Genomic DNA, 20,931 nt, shown 5'->3' with positions numbered 1-20,931 from the left:
TAGCGAGCGAGAGGAAGGAGCGAGAGAGAGAGAGAGAGAGAGAGAGAGAGAGAGAGAGAGAGAGAGATGGTGTGTGTTAAAGACTAGAAAATATTTTTTATTAGATTTTATTTGATTTCTTTAAGGTAAATGCATAAGAAAACATTATCATTTTCAGCCAACAGGTGGGAGTGTGGAGCTGGTTTCAGAAATGTGGATTTCAATGCTGTGAATATGATGTGTCAGAGGAGAGACCTCCCCCCACCTTCCTTAGGGCTGACAATACTTGTTTTCTATCTGTAGGAGCAGTCAACAAGTACAGAGCTAATACGGGAATTTTTTTTTAGAAGACCAGTGTGCTTTGCAAACATGTAACAGGAAAACACTGGGTATCAAAGCACAAATGTATTCATATACATACATATATAATCAGAAAGACAGTGAGGGGGATTTATCAAAACTGGAGGAGACAACATTTGGAGCAGCTGTGCATGGCAACCAATCAGCTTCTCCGTTTCATGTTAAAATCTTAACTGAACAAACTAAAGAGAGAAGCTGATTGTTTGCTATGGGTAACTGCTCCAGATTTTCTCTGCTCCAGTTTTGATAAATTCCCCCCATTGTATGAACAACCTACATTTACATAGTCTTACCTTCCAGTTACAGCAGCTGTGTAGGATATCTCTATGACCATGCAGTTTGATAAGCACCAAAGTAAGACCTAGTGTTCTCTTGGTCTCACACATTCCCTCCCATTCTCTGCAGTACAAGTCTGTGTGAGGAAGATTGTGCTGAGGGGTGTGTCTGTCACAGGACACTGCAGTGTGAGCAGAAGTGAATAAAGTATCGTAAGACATTTTCTGGGTAAAATCAGTCACAAGTGAGAGTTAAGCACTATACACACTGCTGCACATGTGCAGTATGTTATGTCTGTGGGGAGGGGTGCTTGTTTCTTTATTAACAATTTGTTTAATTTTGTAAAAAATTTTCCTTTTTAAAAAAATGTTTTAATTACCATCAGGGCCTTTGGAGAAATATCAAGGGTCTAAACAGAGTCCTCAATCTCATTCTGTGTAACCCCGGTACTAAATGAAAAGGAAGCACTCATTACAGAAGCTTCCTGTTCATTCACAAATTGAGGAGATAGTAAATGTATACTATCTCCCCAGTTATGAATGGACAGGAAGCCTCTGTACTGAGCTCCTCCTGTCCATTCATAAACTGAGCAGATAGTAAAATGTTTATTATGTCCCCAGTCATGGATGAACAGGAAGTGATGTGTACAACATCCTGTTCATTCATCACTGGGGACATAGTAAACACTTACTATCTCCTTAGTTATAAACAAACACCGGAGTGATCAGTACTGATTCCATATATTGGCCGATTTTCCGCTCAGCACCCTGACTCTTCCTGCCTGTCACTGCTACTCTCTCCTCCCCGCTGTGCACCAGCTGCATGCTGTGTCTGTGTCCCCTCTGGTCCCCACTGTCTCTGCTGACACAGGTGGAGGAAAGCAGGAAGACCACCAGAGCATGCATCTGGTGCCCAGCAGGGAGGATCGAGGTGCAGAGTGATGGCAGCGGCGGGGGTTGATTTACAATGGATAGCTGTCATCAGGGGCTTTTCAGCTGCTGATGACAGCTATTCTTTTACAGACAACAGTCAGAGTGACTCTGATTCTGCTATAAGCTTATGTTCTATCCCATGAACATTTAGAACCAGTGAGGGTGTTGCCAACAGACAGGAACTTTCCTTTTTAGCTATAACCCCTCAAGTATTCTGCAGAGAATGAGGCTATGCATGCAGGGCATGGAGATGACACCCAAGACAGGTAAATAACTGCTGACCTATTGAAGTACCAAGATGGTAGGTGTGGTGTTAGGAGGTCTTTTTTTTTTATCATGTTCCACATAGATACTAAACACTTATTCACTCAGCTATGTCTCCCTATGGTACAACAATCGTAAAATTCTTGTTGATGCCTTCAGTTATTTTATGAGTTCTCAATGTGATATTTGGGATTTTAAGGTTCATTGCTTCAGATGTTTTATTTTTGTTATACAATGTGTGTAATGAAGGAATACGGCTTTATGAGAACATGTGTCTATTCCTTTGAGTTTTGTTTCTTTTATGTTTCATGTCCAGATGTGTCTGTATACATGCTGTATAGCATCTTTCTTAGCAAATGTAAAATCAACTGCAATAAAATAATGATTTAGCTACATAGTGTCTCTCTTTACTCTCTACTATAAATTGTTACAAAAATGATTATCCAAAACAAAACATTTTTATAATTCATTGGAGGAGGGTTTCTTCCATTGGGAATCCCCACCTTCATTTGGGACTGTTCCTGCTACTGCTGCTTTATGTAAGAATTTCCTGATATCAAGAGGGCTGACAAATGATTTGATGGAAACAGCAATGGGAAGAGATCCGCAAGGGAACAGAAGACTTTGTTGACATACAAATAATATTCCTGAGCATACAGAAGTGTGTTGAAGGAAGTCTCTCACCTCCAATTATGTAACTCTGTTTAGCAGATATTTCAATGAGATTCATGCTAAAGGAGAACTATGAGGTGAGGGCTTTTCACTCAGCCTCATAATCTGAGCCGACCTGTGACAATGAAACTGTCACAGGTCGGCTCAGTAGATCGGGAAGTGAGCGAACACATACTGGCACTCGCTCACTTCTCGATCCTGTCACTGCAGAGAGCCGTGACAGTGGAGTGACTGGATTCTCACGTCCCCTGTCCGATCTGCCAGCGCTGACTGGCGGAATGGACGGGGGAGGGGGCGGGTACAGCTGGCTCTGCCTCTAGATAGGCAGAGCCAGCTGTCACTCACGCAGGGAACCATTTCAGCTGCAGCTGCAGCTCGCGGTATACTGAGCTTAGGGTGACGGGAGGACGCTAGTTTGTGTCCTCCCGTTACCCTTTGGAGAACTATGGGGAAAAGCCCTAACGCCATAGTTCTCCTTTAATAAATATCATGCCTTATGTGCTACAGGTAACCTGCTTCATCTGCATAACATAATGGTACATGTATTATGGTCAGTAATGGACAAAGTCACCAAAGGACCCTTGTGCAAGAACAATTTTTGGACTCTACATTCAAGTTCTGCTCAAATGCAAACTCTTTTTCATTGTACAGATGAAGATATAAAGTAGCCTTTGTGATATCGTGAACACTCTCAAGGTTCATTATATGCAACTATGGTCAAACGTTCCCTGCAGTCCAAATGGTGTCAAGAGGAAATAGGAGAAGTATCATATATGTTTCAGTGGTGGTCAGTCAAGAAGTAAAGGAAGTTTTCTAATATCTGATTATTAAAAATCAAAAGCATGTTTAGGCCATTAATAGGCTTGCTTTGTGCGTCTAACTACAAGTGAGCAATGTCTAGGTCTACATGACAGTAGAAATGAATCCCAGACCTGCCCGGCTCCATGGCTCTTGAGCGGCTGAGCTGTCTACAAAGTCTTCACAAATAGTTTATCCAGCCTTGATTATGGAGATAGTTTTAATGCTGGAGAATTTCTTCCCATCAAATCAACGAAACAAGCCATGTGGATGACTGTAGAAACATTTTCAAGAATAATCAGTAAGTCCAGTTGTGTTTAATTTACCAGCATCATTTATCTCATAATCTGGATGAGTGAAAAACATCATGGGCAAGTTAAAGGAAATAGCACAAAAGGAGACCTTATGCTGCTGTGTTTCTTCTTCAGTTTCTGTAATTTTACAAGCATTGATATGTGTTAACATAAGTTTACTTGTATCAGTTTACGTGTCTTTACATCAGATTACATCAGATTTACATAAATATATATATCCATTTACATCAACACACATTTCCAACAAAAATGCATGTACTGTACTTTCTTTTTTGCACTACGCATTTAAATACTCTGCATGCAGAGACATGAAATTGTTAGTATTTCATATATCTCAGTTCAATCCATATTGTTGATAGTTACATACTGCTAGTGTGAATTACAGAAATATAATATTACAGCTACGTTTCTGTACAATGTGCTGAGAGTTTCAGTGTTCAAGAACTATGATATGGCAACTTCTACAAATAATAACATAACTATAATGACAGCAGTAATGTTTTATCTTTTAAACCAAATAAAATAAATAGAATAAACTATATGGTGATTGTACTGAAGAAGTATGCAGATGTAAAGTAGATGGCAGTCAGTCCAATGACATTGCAGGAGCACAATTCAGAGACAGTTGTCAGCCTACGAAAGGAAAAAAAAGATCTTCATGACAGGATCATGGGGTACTATTTTTTTTTAAAAGCCGCAGATTTTTAAAAAATGTAAAAATTACTTTTGAAGTTTCTTTAACATGTTACATTTTACATTAGATTTTAGCAGTTTGCTTTACCTTTACTTTAAGGACACAAATATGCTAAGGGTAAATGACCAAGACAGGTCTACATAGTAAGAATTGAACCACTTACTTACATTATACAATGCTATAAAATATACAGTTAGATGTCAAACATAAATTATTTACAAAATTAATTAAAGTTAAAAAAAAAATACATTTTATCCTACAAAAGAAAAACAACCAACAAAAATCTGCAACCAAAAAAAACGTTAGATGTCAAACATAAATTATTTACAAAATTAATTAAAGTTAAAAAAAAAATACATTTTATCCTACAAAAGAAAAACAACCAAAACCTGCAACCAAAAAAAAACAAATTACAAAAAAATACAAACAATAGCGCTAAAATATTATTGTATACAAAACGAAATACAAAGTAATAAAACAATCACGCAATTATCATCGGTACACATATAACCTTTATTCAGTCATAACTCGGTTAGGGTGTATTTCTTCAGTTCATCATTAAAGGAGAACTATGGGGTTAAGGCTTTTCCCCATAGTTCTCTTTAGGGTAATGGGAGGACACAAACTAGCATCCTCCCGTCACCCTAAGCTCAGTATACCGCAAGCTGCAGCTCGCGGTATACTGAGACGCCACAGCTGAAGCGGATCCTGACAATTATGCCGGGATCCGCCCAGCTGCGTGAGTGACAGCTGGCTCTGCCTATCTAGAGGCAGAGCCAGCTGTACCTGCCCCCTCCCCCGTCCGATCCGCCAGTCAGCGCTGGCAGATCGGAGCGGGGAGAGGGGAATCCAGCCCCTCCCCTGTCACGGCAGAGAGCTGTGACAGGATCGAGAGGTGAGCGAACGCCGGTATGTGTTCGCTCACTTCCCGATCTACTGAGCCGACCTGTGACAGTCTCATTGTCACAGGTCGGCTAGAACTATGAGGTGAGTGAAAAGCACTCACCTCATAGTTCTCCTTTAATTACCTATATTTCTTAGATGTTCTTGGTTAGACCGTCTGCAATATAGCAGGTTAGAGTTAGAATTTTTTTTTACTACTCTTTAATTGTTTTTAACTTATTTTCTTCTTTGATTATTTTACAAATCTTTCAATAAAATTTACTTTTTTTAACCTAAAATGTTTTTCAACTTATTGTATTTTTATACCACAAAATAAATAAATATATAGTTTTCAGGGGATGTTTCTGTTTATTATTTATGCTTTATCTCTTATATCTCTTATAATCTTAAATAGTTTATTTAATGTTTTATGCATTTTGTACAACATATACTTGTGGATGATTGCATTATGCTATATTTATATACACTCAGTACAGGGAATATAGTAGAATACACTACCATTCTAATTGTTAGATGTCAAACATAAATTATTTACAAAATTAATTAAAGTTAAAAAAAAAATACATTTTATCCTACAAAAGAAAAACAACCAACAAAAATCTGCAACCAAAAAAAACGTTAGATGTCAAACATAAATTATTTACAAAATTAATTAAAGTTAAAAAAAAAATACATTTTATCCTACAAAAGAAAAACAACCAAAACCTGCAACCAAAAAAAAACAAATTACAAAAAAATACAAACAATAGCGCTAAAATATTATTGTATACAAAACGAAATACAAAGTAATAAAACAATCACGCAATTATCATCGGTACACATATAACCTTTATTCAGTCATAACTCGGTTAGGGTGTATTTCTTCAGTTCATCATTAAAGGAGAACTATGGGGTTAAGGCTTTTCCCCATAGTTCTCTTTAGGGTAATGGGAGGACACAAACTAGCATCCTCCCGTCACCCTAAGCTCAGTATACCGCAAGCTGCAGCTCGCGGTATACTGAGACGCCACAGCTGAAGCGGATCCTGACAATTATGCCGGGATCCGCCCAGCTGCGTGAGTGACAGCTGGCTCTGCCTATCTAGAGGCAGAGCCAGCTGTACCTGCCCCCTCCCCCGTCCGATCCGCCAGTCAGCGCTGGCAGATCGGAGCGGGGAGAGGGGAATCCAGCCCCTCCCCTGTCACGGCAGAGAGCTGTGACAGGATCGAGAGGTGAGCGAACGCCGGTATGTGTTCGCTCACTTCCCGATCTACTGAGCCGACCTGTGACAGTCTCATTGTCACAGGTCGGCTAGAACTATGAGGTGAGTGAAAAGCACTCACCTCATAGTTCTCCTTTAATTACCTATATTTCTTAGATGTTCTTGGTTAGACCGTCTGCAATATAGCAGGTTAGAGTTAGAATTTTTTTTTACTACTCTTTAATTGTTTTTAACTTATTTTCTTCTTTGATTATTTTACAAATCTTTCAATAAAATTTACTTTTTTTAACCTAAAATGTTTTTCAACTTATTGTATTTTTATACCACAAAATAAATAAATATATAGTTTTCAGGGGATGTTTCTGTTTATTATTTATGCTTTATCTCTTATATCTCTTATAATCTTAAATAGTTTATTTAATGTTTTATGCATTTTGTACAACATATACTTGTGGATGATTGCATTATGCTATATTTATATACACTCAGTACAGGGAATATAGTAGAATACACTACCATTCTAATTGTAGTAAGATGAAACTGGCTATATTTACGGAATATATGATGGTTGTGTATATACTGTATTGTCTTTATCTAGAACCAAAAAACTATTTAAAAATGTTTTTACTTACAATATTGCATATAGATACTTTTAATTGTCATATCCAGCAGGTGAGTTAAGTTTTAGGCTCATTTTCACATGTTTCTTGTGGCCCCTTACCAACTGCTGTAAAAAGCCTATTATTTACAGACCCCAATAGCTCAAGGAGAAATTTACATAAGTGCATGCATCTGAGGAGTGACTAGTTTTGTTCTCCACCTCCCTCTGCAGAGCTCAGTCCCAGGTTTTAGTCAGAGACATCATATCTGAAAAGAGATAACCTTTAAAAAGAAAAAAAAAACCTATATGGATTCAAAATCACTATAATAAAACACCGCAGAGCATTGATCTTCACATGCCGATATGGATTCCAGATTCTGTGCCTGTTTACCATGTGTCATGGCTAATATAATGTAAGGCTGCAACCAACTATATTGTACATCAAGCTACAGGCACAACTTTTCTCTGTCTTTACCCTCACCCCAGAGGATTCTAAGGCCTATAGAAAACTTAAAGTTCCCAGGTATGAGGATCATGCAGATCACACATAGGTAAGCCTACCTGTGCTAAGCCTACCTGTGCTATACTCAGCTTAAGGCTGTTGCCTTCGTGGCATCTCTCTGGGTCATGTGGGGGAGCAGCAGGCAGAGCAGTATGGCCACTCTGCTGCACAATGTTTGCAGTGTGCCTGCCACCCCTTTTGTGGCCAGAGCATCCCAGGTTGCAAAGAGCCAGGTTGGCAGATATGTAAGGGCCATACACATCTCACCACCCAGCTCTTAGCAACCTGGGATACACAGGCCAGTGTCTTGCCAAGCTCCCTGATGTCACTGGTTGCCAGGAGCTGAGTGGGACGCTCTGGCAAGTGTCCTGCCTAACTCCTGTCAACCAGTGACGTCAGTAAGCTAGACGGGATGCCGGCTAGAGCCGGAGCCAGTGCTGGTCCCCCCCCCATTAGCATACACCCCCAGCACCATCAATCCCCTCCCCCATCAAACCTACACCACCAACATCCCAAACCCCCGAAAAGTGCAAAACCACCCCCCTGGCCCCAGGCAGTGAATAGGCTAAGGACACCCCTGGCTATCCAATTTATAGTAAAGAGCTTCAAAATGTCTTCTGATAAGTCATGAGACAGAAAGATCAAATTTATAATACTTACATAAAAATACATCACACCATATGACAAGAAAATATAAAAACTGATGTACAGTATTAGCCACGAAAAGAGTAACAATGAGCCCAGCAGTATACTGAAAGAAGGACCTAATGTTCTCAGAGCTTGTATTGTTTGTGAATGTAGTAAGGGATGGTTCATTTCTAATGACACTTTTATTTTAGTGATATGTGCAAAAAATTTACCTAGATTTTGAAAAGCCCAATTAATTTTCTGACCATTGACATCTTTGGTCTTTCTGTTATAAGGAATGTTGTACATAATAGAATTCCTACATGCATTATCCCATATAATATGTTACCAGTAGGAGCCACTAGATGGCATATTTGACAGTGAAAACCTTTCCCCTTCAAACTCTAGTCATGACCAAGCTTGCTTTAGTGCAATTGTCTCTGCTTTTTAAAATTGGGCAGTTTTCTAACACAGTTCTGTAAAAAATATTGAAACTCCCCCTTCTCACCGCAGAAAATCAGTTATCTGCTTAAATATCTATAACCTCACACTTTCCTCATTTTAATCCCTTTAGGTACCTCGGCTTATATTCGGGACGGCTTATACTCGAGTATATACGGTATGTACCTGTGGCTGCAATTTCTGTTTTTGCTAGGGAATGGGATGCAGAGATACCGTTTTTTCGGCATTGAGTACGAGTACCAATATTTATTTTTCGGTACTTACCGATCCTGAATACCGATACCTGAAGTCTCATCAAGGAAGTCGGGTGGCATGTATTGACCTCGCCACCTGGCTTCCTAAATAGCCAGGAAGCCATCTCCATGCTCCCTCATCACCAGGTGACGAGGGAGCATGGAGCCGGCTTCCCAACCAATCAGGATGCTGAGCGTCAAGTCATTATTCATCCCCCGGCTTCCTGATTGGCCGGGAAGCCAGATCCATGCTCCCTGATGATGAGGGAGCATGGAGCCGGCTTCCCAGCCAATCAGGAAGCCGGGCAGCATGTAATGACTCGCCATCCAGCTTACTGATACCGAAAGTTATGATATCGGGATAGGAATTGGGGGCATTTGGGACGAATACGAGTACTCGCCCAAATACTTGGTATCGGCACCAATACCAATACTAGTATCAGTATCTGTGCATCTCTAGTTTTTGCTATTCTGTTGAACTGAAATAAAAGCTGCTCATCATAATTTCCTGTTTACATTGCTGCTATGAGCTGCATTTTTCATGGTTGGCAGCATTCTTTTGTTGGTTGGCAATTGTCAGGTCTGAGCACTTTCCCCTGATGTGGGAAAGGGGTAGAGTCCTTAGCTCTGTGTAAGCCTGAACCTGGTGAGCCACTGGGGTGGTAAAGGAGTATACCAAATCTAAGGTTAGGTTCCATACCATGGCTTTATAAAAGCAAATTTGATGAGAATATGTAAAACAGGAAGCCGGGCAGTGCATCATTACACGCTGCCCGGCTTCCTGATTGGCTGGGAAACCGGCTCCATGCTCTCTCGTCACTTGTTCCCGGCCAATCAGGAAGCCGGGCAGTGTGTAATGAAGCAGTGCCTGGCTTTCTGATTGATCGGGAAGCTGGCTTCATGCTACCTCGTCACCTCACGATGAGGGAGCATTGAACCGGCTTCCTGGCCAATCAGGAAGCTGGGCACCGCATCATTACACAGCGCCCGGCTTCCTAAATGACCAGAAAGTCGGCTCCATGCTTTCTTGTCACCTAGTGATGAGAAGCATGGAGGCGGCTTCGCTGCTAATCGGGAAGCCGGACAGTGAGTCATTACACGCCGCCTGGCCTCCTGAATGGAACTTACGGTACTCAGTATTCGGTATCGGCGTGTACTGAAAAAAAATATCGGTACTTGATACCGAAATACCGGTATAGGTGCATGCCTACCTGTAAATGTTACACCTACACATTACTTAGCATTTTAAATATATATGTGACTCTATGTTCTCTTTAATTTACACAGAAACATCGAGCCAACTCCTTTCCCTGACTCGAAGTTCCTGGAAAGTCCCATAAATGTAATTCTATTATCAATGGAGATTCCAGAACACTTATATCCTATGTATTCTTTTCTACTTGAGGTGTGCTGCTCGCTGAGCTCCATAGGAAACAGCGACCTCAAAACACTAGAGGGAGTTTTACCTCTACTTAAATGTTCTTATACTGTATGTGTAGTTAACTCATAAATTCCCAAAAAGGAATCATGAGGAGTTTATAATAAAATCATAATATTTAATGCCATGTTGGAGTTATAATTTTCATATGCAACACATGTGATATATTATGTTTGAGGCACGTTCCTCATGAACCTAATTAAAAAAAGACAATACAACTAAAGTCATTCTCGTGGCACCTGATAATCCACGCTTGACAAGAGAAACGCTTTCATAAATGAACACAAAACGACACCATATTGTCAGCTTATGGATAGCACAGTGGCTTGCAGTGCTGAGATCCCCGGTTCAAATCCCAGTCAAGACACTATGCATGTCCCTATTCCATACTCCAAAAAGACACACTGGAAGGTTAATTGGCTCCTGTCTAAGTTTCCTGTGTGTGTGTGCACTAGGGACCTTAAATTGTAAGCTCCTTGAGTACAGGGACTGATTATTATTATACAGGATTTATATAGCGCCAATAGTTTGCACAGCGCTTTACAATATAAGGAAGACATTACAGTCACAATACAATTTAAGACAAGATGGTAAGGAGGGCCCTGCCCGTGAGGGCTTACAATCTAAAAGGGATGTGAATGTGCAGTATGTAAAGTGCTGTGTAAATTGCCGGCACTATATAAATACCTGTAATAAATAGCTTAGTATTAACTCTAACATCCTTCTTAGAATGTAAACTGTTACACTCGTTGCCTTTGTCATTAATCACTCCCTCCTCTAAATTACATTATTGTGTCAGTTCTAAATTATATCTGTGTAATATCTTTCACTTCAATATCAAATCAACTCCATATCTTTATCTTTCAGAAAAAAATATATATAAATGTGTATCATTAACAACTTCCCCCTTTTAGACTCTATCTGTGCTTCGTTGCCTTTGTCATTAATCACTCCCTCCTCTAAATTACATTATTGTGTCAGTTCTAAATTATATCTGTGTAATATCATTCACTTCAAGTTCCCTTACCCATATCTTTATCTTTTTATCTTCCAGAAAAAAAAAAAAATATATATATAAATGTGTGTCATTAACAACTTCCCCCTTTTAGACTCTATCTGTGCTCCCTGTGTGATTTCATATGTACTATCCTTCCCCCCTCCCCCTCCCTCCCCCTCTCCCTCTCTCTTCTTGGATTGAGAGTCTCTCCAATCTAACATCCTTTTTCTAATATTTTCCTATACTCTGGATCTACACCGGGTGCCTCTATAAATCTCATACAAGACAGAGAAAACAGAAATAAATAAGTAAAAATAAACACAAACACAGAAAGATAAAAAGCCAAGAATAAACCTCCCACTCCCCCTGAGCCAACCATCAGGCTTCACTCTACTCTACTCTACTATTTCTTTAAATATATTGTGCTTCTTCATGTTCTAGTGGATTATCACCCGCCTTGCTTTATCTAAACTTCTTCTTTAGGTTCCCTCATTACAGACCAGTAGTTTACAGTTGTTTTAAATTCCAACCAGTCTACCCATTTTTTTTGATGTATGACATATGTATTTATTTTTATATGCGAGGGGGGGGGTGGAAATAATTAAACTGTTAAGACGCACATTTACATTTTTGAAGAATAAAAAGGTATGGGTAAGGGAAAATGATGTGAGTAGTATCACACAGACATAAAGTAGAAGTGTCACATAAATAAACTAGATTAGGAAGTGATTAATGATAAAGGGGAATGGGAGGAAGAGGCGGGGTAGAGATAAATGGAACACGTAAGAAATAAGGAGACAGACACAATACACATAGTGGTAAAGAGTATTTGTTTTCTCTCTCTCTCTCTCTCCCATCTCCTTCTCCCTCTCTCCCACTTTGGGCACTCTTCCTGTGCTCCCCTTAAAGGAGCAGAGGATAAACACTACATGAAATGAAATGGATCTGAGAGAAATGCACTTGAATAAAGGATAAAAGCATGTGGGGAGGAGATGTATTTAAATAAAAGTTATTGGAAGTGTAAGATTATGGGGATCTCTTATGGATGGAGTGGTGGAAGAGGAAGGGAAAATAATAAGTATCATGTAATTGAATGAATGAATGTATATGTTTAAGGGAAAAATGTTTTTGTATTTAAATGTATATGTATATATGTTATATTTGAAAAATGTAATAAATATATATTAAAAAAAAAGAAGGTAAACTGTTAAAGTGCACTTCTCATTAAAAGTAATATTTCACATGAATAAACAGGTCACATATAAGTATTACCAAATCATATTACAGTTCTGGGGGGAAAAAAACGTCTTTTCTGCTGTAAAAAACAAACAAATAAAAATGACAACTTCTGCGCTCTCAGCCTCATAGCTAAGATCACATGATTGCTGACTACCAATCATCACAGACCAAAGAGGGTCTATTGCTTTCAATCGCCGTAACATAGGAGAATTAACAATAAAAAAGGAAGCAGAGTCTGTATTGTATCCTCCTCATGTATCACTTCCCTCACCCTTTAGATTGTAAGCCCTCAGGGGCAGGGCCCTACTTACCATCTTGTCTTGAATTGTATTGTAATGTCTTCCTTATATTGTAAAGCGCTGCGCAAACTGTTGGCGCTATATAAATCCTGTATAATAATAATAATAATATAATAGGTAGATATGGCAGCCTCATATATTCAGATAATTATAATCTGTTTATAGAAACAAGAAGATTCAAGAGAATTCAGTGCACATTGCTAAGCATACTGTACATTACCGCTCACATATTTAGCTGAATAAAAAGCCTGCAAAAGACTATTATTCCCCTTAAATATACTACTACTTTATTTTACCATTTGAGTCCTCGGGCCTTTTTCTCCTTAAATCCCAGTGTTTTATTCGTGTTTGCGATGTCTCCAATTCACACTTTATCTTTTAGGTTTTGTAGTCTACCCTAACGTATTTGAATGTATCCAGATTTGGATACTTATATTTTGGTTTTCTTTGTTTTTCCCGGGAATAAATAGTGTAAAAAAATATTATTTTATTGCAATTTTCACACACCCATAAATTTTCTCCAAAAATAATGAAAAAAGTCCACAAATGATATCATATTAGTGTGACTTTTATATAATATAGTGGAATGGTAAAGCTCATATTTAATATCTGTGTTTTACTTAAGGACGGCTTTTTTTTCCCTTTATGTTCGGGACTGAAAAATAACAGTTTAAAAATATAATTTAATCATCGGTTATATATGAAATGTTGCATATGAATATTTAATTTTTCCAGCCAGCACATGCTGCAATACAACTTTAAATGTTGGCCAAGCTAACTTTAACTGTTTTCCTGGAAAAAAAAAACAACCTGCTACTTAGACCTAAATATTTAAATGAATCAGTGGAATGACTCACCCGCTCACTTTTCTTGCCCTGCTGTTTCTGCTCATAGTATGAACTCTCTGATATTATATTGAGATTCATTAAGAGAGAGCAAGATATAGTCACAAAGAGAAAAACTAACACTGTGCTTTTTTTGTGTCAAAAATAAGTGTCACGCATGGATATTAAAAAGATACAAAATATTTATAATATCTATATTATATTTTTTACCTGAATAAATAAAATTGACCAAACAACATTATTGTTTTCCTAAATAATGATAAAAATGATATTGTTTATTTGTGTCTCTAAATAATTAAAATAATTATTATTATTAATAAATAATAGAGAAACAGGTACTTTATCATGAGACTATAAAACGTATAGTGTCCTAACTGTAAATTGTGATTGTCACAGGCTCTTAAAGTGGTTACCACCTGAATAGAAATGTATAATAAACTGGGGACCCCATATTTTTTTTGTAGGACAACACTGAGATCAGAGCTTTGCAAATCCCGAGGTTACCTACCACTCATGTAAGAAGCAACTACTGCTACAGCAGCCTCTATTTCTCTGGTTTTTGTAAGGACTGCGGTCTCAGAAACCTAATACCAGATACCTAACTTGCTGCATTAGTAGAGGGCATTTAGGGTGAGGGGTGACAGTGGGTCAGAAATACTTTGCTTCAGGGCCCACAAACTCTACGTTCCCTAAACAGTTCTAATTTAATTTTGTAAAACATAATGCAGATGGAAGCATGCAATTGTGTAACTATTTAGGCACATGGAGTTGGCATATTTGCTTTTAATTGACCCATACTGCACTTTCTCTTTAATGTAGCAGGGTGATTGTGCTGTACATTTTCTAGCTTGGTAAAATATAAATTCCTTATAACAGTTTACACTGTAAGTATATACTAAATCACAAATACATGAGGAAGTATTTTGCTATTTAAAGTGTATATGGACTTGTGAAATATATCTAGAGAGTAGACATGAGCATTCGGATCCAAATATACTAATTAATATATGCCTGAATATACGACAAATATAATTCGGTATATAATAATGTGTTTGCAGAACATGCAGGGGCCATATCAGGCCACTGTCGCGTTCTGCATTGACATTATGCGCTCCGCCTCCAAGATGTCAGCGTGCATGTGTAGAACGTGCCGGTGCCCGATATGGCTGTCGTGTGTTCTGCTGTTTAAATGTATAGTTTTGCCATTCGGATTCATCAAATGAAATAAATGAAAATGTTTTTATTTTTCATTCTTTTCGCCTGAAACTTTTTTTATGCTGTGCACATGTCTATTAGAGAAAAATGTGTATTTGTGGAATATAACATGGGTGCAAAAAATGAAAAAAGGGCCTCAGTCATGAAGGGGTTAAAATAATATCTGTGATCCTGCCATGAATGTCCTTGTTCAGGTACTTCCTGTTATAAAGTGACAACCCTCTGTACCTCTCTCCCAATTGTGCTCCTGTATTATCACCCATCACACGGGCATCCCATTGAGACTACTGGGGGAATTTCTCAAAACTGGAGCAGACAGAATCTAGAGCAGTTGCCCATGGCAACCAATCAGCATCTCTCTTCAGTTTGCTCAGGTAAGATTTGAAAATGAGACAGAGAAACTGATTGGTTGCTGTGCAAATCTGCTCCAGATTTTCTCTGCTCTAGTTTTGATAATTCCCCCCTACGAGTCAACACATTACGCAGGCATGGTCCACTGTTGTCACCCTCAGGAAACAGAGCCTATTAAATGCTAAGCAACTGCCACTGGATCACATGCATGACATAAAATGTCTGCAAAGCGGACATTTGCAGGGGATGGGCATCGCTAAGATGCAACAAATATGACAAAAACAAGTATTTTATTTAACAAAAATAGTTTTTAGCTTACTAAGAAAAAAAAAATAAGTACATGGTGCTTTCGAAAATGTAATGTTTTCCATCTACTTTAAAGACTTGAAAGAATGCTTGGAAAAATATTTGGACATAATTATGGGATACTGCTGATTATTTACTCATGTAATGGTGTCCTTGAGATGGGATGACCCTCATGAGGGAATACGTTATTTTTCTGCACCAAGACCCTGGCACAGGATATCTGGGAGCAAAGATTTCAGTGCTCAAAACAAATATAAATGCAAAAAAATGTAGTAAAATACATAGCATAGCAAAGTGACAAGCCAAGCCACATTCTAGTTGCATTTGGTAAGTTCTAATATTTCACTAAACACAGTAAATGAGTGGAGGATATAGAGATTGTTATTGTTATTATCATTATTTTTCAGGATTTATATAGCGCCAACAGTTTGCGCAGCGCTTTACAATATAAGGAAGACATTACAATCACAATACAATTCAAGACAAGATGGTAAGGAGGGCCCTGCCCGTAAGGGCTTACAATCTAAAAGGGAGGGGCAAGTGATACATGAGGATGAATTGTTTGAGAAAGTCATAGTTCAGTGATTAGGTTGAGGTGGGATAGGCTTCTCTGAAGAGATGAGTCTTAAGGGATCGCCTAAAGGCAGTCAGAGTGGGAGATAGTCGGACAGGTTGGGGTAGAGAGTTCCATAGAATGAGAGAGGCTCTAGTGAAGTCCTGGAGGCGAGAATGGGAGGAGTTGACGAGGGAGCTGGAAAGCAGAAGGTCTTTTGAAGAGCGTAGAGGACGATTAGGGTGATACTTTGAGACAAGGTTTGAGATATCAGCCTAGTAGCTGCATTCATGATAGACTGAAGGGGGGATAGCCTGTGTAGAGGTAGGCCAATGAGGAGGGAGTTGCAATAGTCAAGACGAGATATAACAAGCGAGTGGATGAGTAATTTAGCGATTTCATTGGTGAGGAAGGGGCGTATTTTGGAGATGTTACGAAGGTGGCAGGATTTGGATAGTGATTGGATGTGGGGAAGAAAGGTGAGTTCCGAGTCCAGGATGACACCTAGGACCTTGGCATGGGGGGAGGGCTGGATAGTTGTGTTCTCAAGGGAAAAGTTGGGGGAAGGTGCACAGGCGGGAGGAAATATCATGAGCTCAGTTTTGTTGTGACATCTAGACTGTTATTGTTGCCCAATGATTGTCAATTCTGGGGCATAGACAGTCCATGTGAAAGCAATCTGCAGGTAGATATGTATAGTTTCAATAATGTTTTTGCTGGAGTTTCACCATAATAAAACATATGTTTTCATTTAAGATACACAAATATGACTTTTTCAGGCTAAAACATGGCTGTTTCCTTGCACAATAATTATGTGAGGCTCTTGTCAGATTGATGAAGTCTGACATCAATCTGAAGTATATGTCATCCATCCAACTTTTTTCCTCACTATAACCTTGAGTAAAGAGAAAACAACAAAAGACAAGTTCCTACATCTCTGGCAGTTAGCTCTCCTCAAGAACAGCCTGAACGGGATTTGTAACCCTACTTCCTACAATGTTTTTTTTTATCTTAGGCAGCAGTTGAAAATAAGTTGTATTCCTTTCTAAGCTTTCTTGATAAATATGTATTAAATAGATACATTGGGACACTGCCATCAAAAGCAAATCCATATACTATTCTAAAGCTGGCCATACACAGAGCAAAAATTGTCTCTGTGTGTGGCCCTCTCGGCAGCATCCTGCCCAACAGCCTTTGATCTGAAAATCAAACGAGCCGGGCAGAAAATTGTCAGCAAATTGCCAATCAGCTGTAGTCACTGTTCGGGTATTTTGACGGGGGAAATCCGCCGCTGTTATAAAACAATAGCCCAACAGGGGCGATTCCCCCATCCATGTTTAGCACAGATGGAGAAAATCTCTTAGAGGATTTCTCTTTGCCTTGAAGGAATGTCCTCCTTTCCTGTTGTGTCTCTGGTACAGGAAATGCAGAGAATTCTCTCCAACAGAACATAAACAGCTGGTAGAGTCTTTTGCAGCCGAATTGGGATAATACCTATTTTATATTTGTTATATGTTCCCATTCACATAAAAGATTTAAAAAATACTTCTTGCAATTGAAATAGCTTTTACTTGGGTGATGGTTTCTTGGCTTCGTAATGGTTAAACGTTCTACTTGTCAGGAGGGGTTGTGAGGTGTGAGGGGTTTTTGAACCCTGCCTGTACTATGCTGGCTCATTTCAACCTACACTTAGTGGTCTGCATACAGTCCTCAAATGTCTTCTAGCCACAGATCCTTAGACTTAGGGAACACAGGCCCTTAGACTATTCACAAAGCTGCTGAAGGCAGCTGAGTGAATAACCCACCCGAAGTGAAGTGAGCCGAATGCTGTTCAGCTATTCACTTCAGGCTGGTATGGCTGATTTCAGCCATACATCGGCTGAAATCAGCCGTACATCGGCTTGCTTCGGCTGGCTTCAGTTCAGCTGAGCTGAAGTGCAGAAGGAGTTTGACTCAGCTGATCCAACATCTCACTCGCTGCTGTTTGCCTCTATTCACATAGGGGACGAACAGCAGTGTGTGAAAAGCCAAATGCCGCCGAAAGATAAAAAAAATAAAAAATAGAAAAATAAAAGGATGATTGAAAAATAAAATAAAGATTATTGAAAAGACAAAAAAATTTAAAAAATACACAATTGGGCGGAGCTAGCGGTGGCAAATAGCTCCGCCCAACTGTTTGCTATTGGCCGGGTCCCGGCCAATGAATAACAACTGGGCGGAGCTGGCCGTGACGTCATAGCGGGCTCTGCCCAATTGTCATTGTTTAATGACAGTTCAGATAACCTGGGGACGCTGATCTGTCATTGCATTTGGGAGGAGCCAGCCATGAGATCACAGCTGGCTCTGCCCAGCTGTCAGTTGCGAGGCTTTCGCCTCGCTTCGGGTGTCACTTTGGCTCAGTTGAGCCGAAACATATGGCTTCGGCTCGGCTAGCTTTAAGAGCTATACGGGCTATAGTGAATAGCCTGTACAGCAGCCCTTCGGTTCTACTGAATCGAAGAGCTCTGGCGGCCGAAGCTAGCCAAAGGATAAGCCGGAGCTACGGCTTCGGCTAGCTTTGTGAATAACCTTCTTAGTCTTGGTCACAGATTTAAAAGATATATTGTGTAAGCTTTCTAAAATTATTTCAGTGTCTACACCACAACTTTCTATTCTGGCATAAAGCAGTATTACATTTCATTTACAAACAAATCTACAGCTTTAAACATGATCTTTACAGTGAAGGAAATCTTGACTAGCTTAGAGCAGCATCTTGTTGAGCTTTGACACTGCAAAAGACCAATAGAACTTGGAAATTACTATTTATACCACTTTACAGAACATAACCTGTCAGGACAGATGTTACCTGGCACAGTCAAGGTTCCCCTCTGGTGCTGGAGGCTGCCATTTCCGATTCAAGGAAGTAGTGCTGGTTTCAGGGCCGACTTATTACTGTGCATGATATTCACGGCTTCTGGGAATCAGGTACTGGCAACCTCCAGTGCTGGCAGGGAGCCTTGATTATGACAAATGAGGGCCCCTAGGACAAATTACCATTAATAAAACTATGCAAAAGACAGGAACTCATAGCAAGCCATTCAAATTCACCTTCTATAGGTAAACTATACCATATTTTTGATTAATGCATATTTTGAGCTATCACTGCAAAGTTTACATTAAAATAAACAGACTACGTACACTAAAGTAGTTACATATTCTGAACAAGCAGATAAAGTATTTGAAACAATCCCTAATTTACCTATGTAGCTATAGGCATAGTGGAGAAATTCATCTTTAAATTTCTCAACAGAGGCACAGAAATCTTAGTTATTCTTCTATTACTTTATGTTGCACCATAATCTTGGTAGGCCATCACCTTGCTAATATAAACACACAGTAGATGTTTCTAAGTAGGGATGAAGTTTGGGTTTGCTGATCCCATAGGTTTGAGGAAAGTTTGTGGTTCTAGTGGATTATTGTGCAGGTATACCTGGGAGAATTTGTTTAAAATCATAATGCACTGCATGGCCTTTTAATTATGGCCAGCAGGCTTAGAAGGGTCTATAAGATGGCTTTTGGATATTCCAGCTCCCTCACTATATAAGGAGGGCAGAGACCAGCCATAATGTCACTATATAGAAAGCTGCATTAGGGAAAGGATAAGGGAAGCTAACAAACTGCATAGGCAAAGTTTAGGATCGGTTAGGAAAATGTACTTCAATTCTGAGTGCAATACTTTAGACAAGTAACCTGTTTACTGTTTTTTTCCCCTCTTATTGGGGACTTTTTTGTGTTCAATTGTATTTTGTGGTTGATTTGAGGTCAGCTGTTGCTTTTAGCTGCAGTCCCATCGATAGCAAACCTATTCATTTGCTGCATGGTTTCCCTTTAAAAAGTGAGCTTTTGCTTGAGGGGCCATATTTTGGGTTTGCATTTGTTTTGAGGGTATGCTGTTTGTTGTTTTATGTTGATAGGGTCTGTATTATAGGTTAAAATGCTTTATTTGTCAGCAACGCTTTCCTTAAAAAAAAGGAAATAAGGTTAATAAGGTCTTTTGAAAGAGAAAAAAAAGTGCAGTGCAAAATAACAATGTTCACCTAAACCACCTTACATTATATCACTGTATGAAGTCCAGAACGTCTGAACAGTATTAAATAATAAATGCAACCATTTGTGATATGAAATCTGATTGTGAGCAGAAGACAAGGTCAAGAACCCATTATGCTGCTTTTCCAAAACATTTTTCACGTGCCTTTAATAATAGCGCAAAGTCAGTCAAGGAAACATATTTCACCGCTATACAGAAAAAAAATCAGTCTTTTTCATGTTGGAAAAAATATATATTTTTACTATATATAGCAGAATATTGTCTGGTGCTCAAATCTATTGCCTTAATAATAACCATATTTTGTAATATTTGCAAAGATCAGACTCACTTTATTATCATTCCTGCTTTTTCAATGTACATTTTCCAGGCACCCATTAAGAACTTTCAAATGGCAGGCGTTCTGTAATTTTTATTCTTGTGCATATTGTATATGTAACTATCTGTTATAATGGCTCCATCGTTTCTATATTTGGGTGTAGGAGGGAAAGAAAAGGATAAAACAAGTTTCAAGTTCATAAAAGCTTAATGTGCTCCCACCTTAAAGGGACCTTTTCACTGTAGTCAAGATTTGAAATGGAGCCATAACTATAAAAGAAGTCTGTGTATACTGTACTTACCTTTCCTGCTCCACACTAAACTCATACATCCAGGAATGTTGAACTTCTGAGTCCTTTGCAGGTCTCAGTGTTTCCTCCGGCTGACCGCATTTCAGGAAACAGTAGTCGCTTCTAGGTCAGCAGAAGGAACCAGTGAAGGTGTTGTCCTTTTCTCTTCAGACAGCCT

Source organism: Nanorana parkeri, unplaced genomic scaffold (genome assembly GCF_000935625.1).
Source record: "Nanorana parkeri isolate BGI_ZX_2015 unplaced genomic scaffold, ASM93562v1 scaffold4, whole genome shotgun sequence".
NCBI classification, from domain to species: domain Eukaryota; kingdom Metazoa; phylum Chordata; class Amphibia; order Anura; family Dicroglossidae; genus Nanorana; species Nanorana parkeri.
The sequence above is the reverse complement of the archived record's forward strand: the minus strand, read 5'-3'. Positions refer to the sequence as shown.